Source organism: Copadichromis virginalis, linkage group LG3, assembly GCF_057382275.1.
Source record: "Copadichromis virginalis isolate Kocher_CV1m ecotype Utaka linkage group LG3, C_Virginalis_male_GT1.1, whole genome shotgun sequence".
Taxonomy (NCBI): domain Eukaryota; kingdom Metazoa; phylum Chordata; class Actinopteri; order Cichliformes; family Cichlidae; genus Copadichromis; species Copadichromis virginalis.
Window position 1 is genome coordinate 38589682 of NC_140620.1, and position 7863 is coordinate 38597544.

The following is a 7863-nucleotide window of genomic DNA, read 5'->3' on the forward strand; positions in this document are numbered from 1 at the left end:
CTCTTCGAGTGTAGCCTTCAAGTTAGAGTTCATTTTGTCATATTCTCTCTCAAGGTATCCTACAAATGACTTTCTCTGGGGCAGCTTGACACCACTTTTAGTTGGTATTTTTTCTACGATGCGTCGGAATGATTCAGAGTCAACAGTGGAAATCGGCAACATGTCCTCGACGATATAGGCAGTGACGAGCTTCTTCAATTCAGCAGCACTAAGTCCTGTCGCTCTTACGTCTAGTTTAACCTGTTTAGCAGGAGTGGGTCCATCTGAGGTTTGCCCGGTGGAAGTAGATGTGGTAGCCACAGTGGTCACGTCAGTGAGGGGATCCTGGGGGTTTTCTGTCAATTTAACATTCTTGTGGCAGCGTGCTAGGTGCTTGCTCAGGTTGGAAGTGGAATTTTTCGACGTAGAAAGAAGTTTTCTTCCGATGCAGAGTGTACAACGTACGCTTATGTTTTTGTCGCTTTTTAACCCTGATGCACCCGCCAGGGGGAGAGCGGCGGGGTCGGGGGATGCGGGTCCCCCGCGGAGGGAGGGAGGGAGGGAGGGAGGGAGGAGGTTGGGGTCGCGAGATCCCCCGAGGGGATGGGATGGGATGGGAGGGCGGGGTCGGGGGATGCGGGTCCCCCGCGGAGGGAGGGAGGAGGTTGGGGTCGCGAGATCCCCCCGAGGGGATGGGATGGGGATGGGATTGGATTGGAGAGAGAGAGAGAGAGAGAGAGAGAGAGACGTGAGTTTGACAGAGACCACACGTGCAAGCGTGGACGATAAAGTCTTGTAAAAGGTGGTCGAGAAACACCCCGGCGAAAGCACAGCGCGTCGCGCGGCGAGATGATAAGAGCGTGGATGGCGGGTACTAAGCGTGTCGGGGTTACAGGTTACAGAGGTTACAGAGGCAGTGTCCGGGCGCGTGCTGTACAACAACAACAACAACAACAACAACGGCAACAAGGTGCCAACGAGAAAGAAGAAGACGAAGAAGACAATGTCACGCACTAGACCGTGGGAGCCAAAGAGCACTAAGGTCGGTACAGGCGGACCGCTTTCGCCGGCGGTGTCATCGTCGTCGTCGTCCTCCTCCTCCTCCCGCTCACCATCACCATCGCCATCACCATCGCCAGCGCGTTTGGCATACGCGGCGGGGTCTGCTCCGGTCGCTCCGTTGTTGCGACCGGCCACGTTTCGCTATCGAGGGCTAGGGGTCGAGGAAGACCAAGAGCAGCGGCGGCAGCAGTGGCGGCAGCAGCAGCAGCAGCAGCAGCTACAGGAGAACTTGGAGGAGGACGAGAGCGAGGAAGAGGAGCAAGAGGCCGAGGGGGACGACAACGATGACCCGACGGCCCGAACGCTCGCAGACGAGGAGGAGCGCCACTCGGAGGATCAGGAGGACGAAAACGATGGGGTGGATAGGTATTTCGGGGAAGAGGATCGCGGTTACGAAATGGCGTCGCAACTCTGCCAGGACGGCGGCTCGCAAGGCGAGTCAAACCGCCGAGAGGGAGAGGAAGAAGCAGGCGCTGACCCGGGGCGGGGGACTTGGGAGATTTGGCAAGAGGACGACGCCGGCCGTGCTGCAGGTGGCGTTCATGATCCTGGGCGCGATCGCGGCCGCGGCGCTGTCGGCGAAACTCGTGACGCAGATGTAGCCGACGATTATGACTACGACGATGACGAAGAAGACAAAGACTATGCAGAAGAAGAAGAAGAAGAAGACGTCCTCGCCGATGATGATGATGATGATGATGAAGAAGAAGAAGAAGAAAAAGAAGAAGACGTCCTCGCCGATGATTATAACGATGACGATGAAGAAGAAGAAGACAAAGACTATGAAGAAGAAGAAGAAGAAGAAGAATTAGAAGAAGAAGAAGAAGAATTAGAAGAAGAAGAAGACGTCCTCGCCGATGATGATGATGATGATGATGAAGAAGAAGAAAAAGAAGAAGACGTCCTCGCCGATGATTATAACGATGATGATGAAGAAGAAGACAAAGACTATGAAGAAGAAGAAGAAGAATTAGAAGAAGAATTAGAAGAAGAAGAAGAATTAGAAGAAGAAGAAGAAGAAGAAGACAACGACGACCTCGACCCGCCGGGACGAGGCCCCACCGAAGAGGCCGTGGCGGCGGCGCGAGACGAGGCCTCCGCGTTCATGGCCTACTTCCCGCCGGAGAAAGAGGACTCGGTGATCGCCATGACCAACCTGGAAGCGGACAGGCGCAGGCCCGCCATCGACGGATGGAAGCCCATGGGCCGCGTCGAGTTCCGAGCCTACGTGGGGCTGCTCGTGCTCGCCGGCGTGTACAGGTCCCGGGGAGAGGCCTGCGAGAGCCTGTGGCACGCCGAGAGCAGCAGGTCCGTGTTCAGAGCCGCGATGCCGCTCAAGACCTTTCGAGCCTACTCGAGCGCGCTGCGCTTCGACGACAGGGAGACCAGACGGGCCGGGCGAGGCGAGGGCGGCGGCGGCGAGGGCGATATCTACGACAAACTGGCCCCCATCAGAGCCGTGTGGGACGAGTGGTGCGCGAGGTTGCCCGCCATGTACCGCCCGGGACCGGAGGTCACCGTCGACGAGAGACTGGTGCCGTTCAGAGGTACGTATGTGGTGTGTGTGTGTGTGTGTGTGTGTGTGTGTGTGTGTGTGTGTGTGTGTGTGTGTGTGTGACTGGGGGAAGAGAGGAGGAATAGGAGCGGGAATGGCGAAAACAGGCTAGCTCGCTTTGTTGTATACTCGTGTTGGGTTCCGCGTTTGTGCTTTCGCATGACTCTTTATGTCTTCCACGCTTGCAAGCAAGCAAGCGCGTTCTCTGTCAAACTCACGTCTCTTCTCCTTGCGTTTCTGCCCCAATCTCCCCCACACTTTCCCACATCTCTCTCTCTCTCTCTCTATCTATCTCTCTCTCTCTCTCTCTCTCTCTCTCTCTCTATCTATCTCTCTCCATCCATCCCTCTCTCTCTCTCTCTCTCTCTCTCCATCCATCCATCCATCTCTCTCTCTCTCTCTCTCTCTCTCTCTCTCTCCATCCATCCATCTCTCTCTCTCTCTCCATCTCCATCTCCATGCAACCCCATCTCCATCCCCATCTCTCTCTCTCTCTCTCTCTCTCTCTCTCTCCATCTCTCTATTTCTCTCCATCCATCTCTCTCTCTCTATCTCTCTCCATCTCCATCTCCATCCATCCCCATCTCCATCCCCATCTCTCTCTCTCTCTCTCTCTCTCTCTCTCTCTCTCCCTCTCTCCATCTCTCTCTCTCTCTCTCCATCAGGACGGTGTCCGTTCAGACAGTACATGCCCAGCAAGCCGGCCAGGTACGGGATCAAAATATGGGTGGCGTGCGACGCGCGTTCCAGCTACGCGTGGAAGATGCAAGTCTACACCGGCAAGCCCGACAAGCGCGGCCCTCCCGAAAAGCACCTGGCCACTCGAGTGGTCGTGGACCTCACCGAGGGATTGACTCCGGGACGCAACGTCACGTGCGACAACTTTTTCACCTCGCGCGAGCTCGCCGACAGGCTCTATCGCGAGAGAGGCCACACCGTGCTGGGCACTCTGCGATCGAACAGACCCGAGATCCCCAGAGAGCTGCGCTGCGTCAAGGGCAGGGCCGTGGGCTCCGTCGAATCTAGGGTACTCGGCGGCTCCGCGGGACGAGGGGGAGGAGGACGAGAAGGAGGACGAGAAGGAGGAGGAGGACGAGGAGGAGGAGGAGGACGAGGGCCCGACACGATCATCCTCTCCTACGTGGCCAAGAAGAACAAGAACGTGCTGCTCCTCACCACAGCTCCTCGCTACCACCATCGCTCCGGCCCCGAGCCCCGGCCTAGCCGCCGCATCAGCAACGGCATCGGCAGCAGCAGCGGCGGCAGCAACAGAAGCGGCGGCAGCAACAGAAGCGGCCCGAAACCGCCCTTGGTGCTGCATTACAACCGCACCAAGGGAGGCGTCGACAACCTGGACAAGGTCGTGAGCACGTACAGCTGCAGGAGAAAGACCCGCAGGTGGCCCGTGGCCCTTTTCCACAACATGGTCGACGTGGCGGCCTACAACGCGTTCGTGCTGTGGAGGGAAATTCACCCCGACTGGATGCCGGGCAAGCTCAACAGACGACGGCTCTTCCTCGAGCGACTGGGCAAAGCGCTCGCGCGCCCCATGCTCGAAGCCAGGGCTTTAGCGCGAGGAGGAGGAGGAGGAGGCAGAGTCGCGGCCCGAGGCGCTACCGCCGAGGCAGCCTCTAACGCTACGCCACGCGACTCCTCTCCGGTCAAGAGGCGAAGGTGCCGCGTGTGTCCCAGGAGCAAAGACATCAAGACCAAGATCCTGTGCCGCGAGTGCCGAGTGCACGTGTGTACAAACTGCGCCGTCACGTACTGTCCCAACTGCGCCGCTTCTTCCCGCGCCGCCGCTCCCCAGACGCCACCGACGCCGTGATAACACAAGCGCCCCAACGGTGGTCCTAGCGACCCCCCCCCCACCCTATCATCATCATCATCATCATCATCATAACACATATATGCCCTGGGGGGGTCCTAGCGACCCCCCCTATCATCATCATCATCATCACATATGCCCCGTGGGGGTCCTAGCGACCCCAAACCTATCATCATCATCATCATCATCACATATGCCCCGAGGGGGTCCTAGCGACCCCCACCCTAATCATCATAAAACACACATATCCCCCCCCCCAGGGGGGGTACCAAGACCCCCCCATCGCCACCACCACCATCATCATGATCATCATCATCATCATCATCACCACCACCATCATCATCAATACCATCCTAATAACAACACACACACACACACACACACACACACACACACACCTAGGGGGGTCACCACGACCCACGCCCCGAGAACAGGCGGGCGCACAAGGGTTAAAGAGTCAAATTCAAAGTAATGTCGGTATTTCCAAGTATTAAATGCTGCACGATCGTACTCTATCCCTCACTCCATGTTTTCTATTGTTGACACACGTGCTACCACAGCCGTCGCACTTGCTTACGTCATTGTCATGAGACATTCTCGCAAAAAATCACGGTTTTAGTAACGCAGTAACGCAGCGTTCCTACGGGAAAGTAACGGTAATCTAATTACCGTTTTTGCAATAGTAATCCCTTACTTTACTCGTTACTTGAAAAAAGTAATCCGATTACAGTAACGCGTAACGCGTTACTGCTCATCTCTGGTCCTGTGGTCTCTGCCTCAGATACTTATCAAATCACACAAAGCTCTTGTAGAAACAAACAAACAAAAGAACAAAATATGTTCTCCTTCATTTCTGTCAAACAAAGTTGTATGACACGTTTCCAGCGGTTAGTATCATGGTTGCTAGGCAACCTGGGAAGCGCGACGGAGACTAGACCGTCCCATACAGACAAACTTGCCGTTTATTTTGCAAATCGAGCTTAACACTGCCCCTAGCGTCCTGGAGCACTTCCGTTGTGTTTTGGGGTTTGCATGTGTTTTGGGGTTTGCATGTGTTTTGGAGTTTGCAAGTGTTTTGGAGTTTGCAAGTGTTTTGGATTTTGCAAGTGTTTTGGAGTTTGTACGTGTTTTGGAGTTTGCACGTGTTTTTGAGTTTGCAAGTGTTTTTGAGTTTGCATGTGTTTTGGAATTTGCAACTGTTTTGGAGTTTGTACGTGTTTTGGAGTTTGCAAGTGTTTTGGAGTTTGCAAGTGTTTTGGAGTTTGCATGTGTTTTGGAATTTGCAACTGTTTTGGAGTTTGCAACTGTTTTGGAGTTTGTACGTGTTTTGGAGTTTGCAAGTGTTTTGGAGTTTGCAAGTGTTTTGGAGTTTGCATGTGTTTTGGAATTTGCAACTGTTTTGGAGTTTGCAACTGTTTTGGAGTTGGTACGTGTTTTGGAGTTTGCAAGTGTTTTGGAGTTTGTACGTGCTTTGTCTCTAGGGGCCACCGTAATGAAGCATAACAGCAGCAGTATGTCAGGTCAAGTCAAAGTTTATTCCTACAGCATATTTTAAACAAACTCGGTTGACCAGAGTGCTGTACAAGTCATACAATATAGACACTATATATAAAAGTCACTAAACAACAATAAATATACACAAAAAATGACAAAACTAGAGAATGCATTTCCTCAAAGTGTGGTGTGAATGCTGATGACAGTTCATAGACCGTATATCACTTTAAGATTGGAATTATGTATTTTAAATTTCTAAATGTCTAAACTGTGTGTGTGTTTGTGTGCGTGTGAAACTATACAGACTAAAAACAGAGGCATTCAATTAGGTTAGTTGAGTAGACGTGTGGGACAATCCACCACAGATTCTAAAACTGACTGTAACTGCCCAGATATGAACCACCTGTCTGCTGAAGAACAATCCGCCAATGAAAAACAAGCCTGAAGTTAATGTGCCAATCAGAATGACCCATCATTCGCATATATTTAAATTCACCATCTGAAAACAACTGCCAACAGCTTTCAGTGTGACTGCAGCAAATACTGTGACAAATCCCTGTGAAATCTGCCTCCGTACATTTGTTGAACAAAAGTTTCAAAATCAAGACCATAACCGCGAGGGTGCTGAGGACTTGTCCTACACAACGGTGTGTGTTTTATGTTCCTGATGTCAATAAAGTGGTCATATGAGCAGTTTAAAAGTAGGGTCTTCCCTGCTGTTGAGACAAAGTCCTCACTGAAAACACTATCTTGTTTTTTATGTTCTATGCTTCAGTTAGAAGGTTCATCCTCTACATTTCTAAACATTTACATCCCTTAGCTTTGAGAAATGCATTGTTTAAAAGAAGACAAACAGTCCTAAGTTTTGAGGGTAAAACGATGACTGTAGAGTGAAAACTGTGCAAACTGGAGCAGTTGAAATACAAATTTTTCATTTCATTCATTCATTTATTTGTTCATTTTCAGGCACAACAAATACCTATATTGAACATAAAATGCACAAAACAAAAAACAAAAATTGACTGAAAAAGGAGTGGGACGAAGAAAACTTATTAAATCCCACCCCTATATTTTTGATGTTATATTTTCTATTAAATATATAATATCACATTTGACCACATCTGCCTTTCTTTCAAGTTGACCTGAAAATTTGTTGTTTTTACTGCAAGCACTTGGCAACTTCCTAAAACACCTCTATAGAGCAAAAAGAAAACAAAATGTTTATATATAAAATTACTTGATTTACGTTAAGGCTACGTCCACACGTACCCGGGTATTTTTGAAAACGCAGATTTTTCTATGCGTTTGCACCTTTCGTCCACACGTAAATGGCGTTTTTGGTCACTGAAAACGAAGATTTTTAAAAACTCCGGCCAGGGTGGATATTTTTGAAAACTCCGTTTTTGCATTTACGTGTGGACTAGAAAAACGGAGAAAACGCAGAGGTGTGCGCATTTTTTGATGTCACACTGTGCGCCACATTATTGTTTCGGTGAAATTAATTTCTACAATACTGTTACTGTTAATTCTACTCTCTGCAGTGTTTAAATGCTTACATATACACACAGTTACTGTCCCTCCACACAGACTCGGTTCTGCTTCTATGCCCCAGCTTTGTTTACTTTTTCCCACCGAGGCTTCTAGACTTCTGATTGGCCAACATTTCTGCACGGTTAGGAATATATCGCCACCTGTTGCTTTGGCATGTTCATAGCAGCGTTTTCCTTCATTTCTCCCTTTATGTGTGGACGGGATTATTTTTTAAAACGAAAACGGAAAATCTCCGTTTTCAAAAATACCCGTGTACGTGTGGACGTCAGATAGTGAGCTGCCGTGGTGGAGATTTGCTCTCTCAGGGTGCTTCTTAGCATTCTGTTAGTCACAGGCCAATACGATGACTCTCCACTAGGTGGAGCTGGTGTGCTTTATGTAGGAGCCCACAGGA